Here is a 1,017-nt window from a genome sequence, read left to right as displayed (position 1 = left end):
AGCTGGTTGGGGTGCGCCCCGGGAGTGCCGAGCGGCATGGGGATGCGCCCCGGGAGTGCCGAGCTGGATAGGGATGCGCCCCGGGAGTGCCGAGCGGCATGGGGATGCGCCTCGGGAATGCTGCGATGTATAGGGATGCGCCGGCAGCGCGTCGGGAATGCCGAGCTGGATAGGGATGCCCCTGCAGGAAGGGCGCCCGGGAATGCCGAGCTGGATGGGGATGGGCCCCGGGAGTGCTGAGCTGGATGGGGATGCGGCCGCGGGAAGGGCGCCGCGGGAATGTCGCGCTGGATGGGGATGCGCCGGGAGCGCCGCGGGAATGTCGCGCTGGATGGGGATGCGGCCGCGGGAAGGGCGCGGCGGCGGCCGCAGGGCCGCAGTGCTGCGCGCCGCGGGTACCCCGGGCCGGGCCGCCCTGCGCGGGCAGAAACGGTGTCTGTCCGCAGAAACGGTGTCCGCAGAAACGGTGTCGGCGCGTTCATGGCTCCCGGCGGGAGCGCGAGGCGGCGGCCGGGCCTCCTGGCAGCCCCCGAGGAGAAGCCTCGGGCCTCGCCGCACCTGCGGCCATCTTATGTCCCCGCAGCCCCGGGGCTGCGGCCCCGCGTGTCCCCCCGTGTCCCCGCGTGTCCCCTGGCTGCGGCCCCGCGTGTCCCCCGTGTCCCCTGGCCTTGGGCTGCGGCCCCACGTGTCCCCCGCAGAGCCCCGGGCCGGCCCTTCCCGCGGGCCTGGCCCCCGCAGGGGCTCTGCGCCCCGCGCCCCGTTTCCAGCTCTCCCAGCTCTCCCTGGCTGGAATTAGCTGATCCTGCCGCCCGCTCCGATGACCTGAGGGCTTCTGGGTGACTCCAGGCGCCGGGAATGAGCAAATAAATAAATAAAAGCGATTGCAGCTGTCCATTAAGGAAGGATGTACGTTCTGCCCCAGCCAGGGCTTCTGCCGTGTGTGTTTAATATGTTGATGTGTGACGCACTTGTTTGTTTCCTTAATTCCCCCCTTTTTATTTTCTTTTTGCCAGGAAA

Source organism: Nothoprocta perdicaria, unplaced genomic scaffold (genome assembly GCF_003342845.1).
Source record: "Nothoprocta perdicaria isolate Ctin4 unplaced genomic scaffold, notPer1 scaffold_207, whole genome shotgun sequence".
NCBI classification, from domain to species: domain Eukaryota; kingdom Metazoa; phylum Chordata; class Aves; order Tinamiformes; family Tinamidae; genus Nothoprocta; species Nothoprocta perdicaria.
This window is presented reverse-complemented; position numbering follows the sequence as displayed.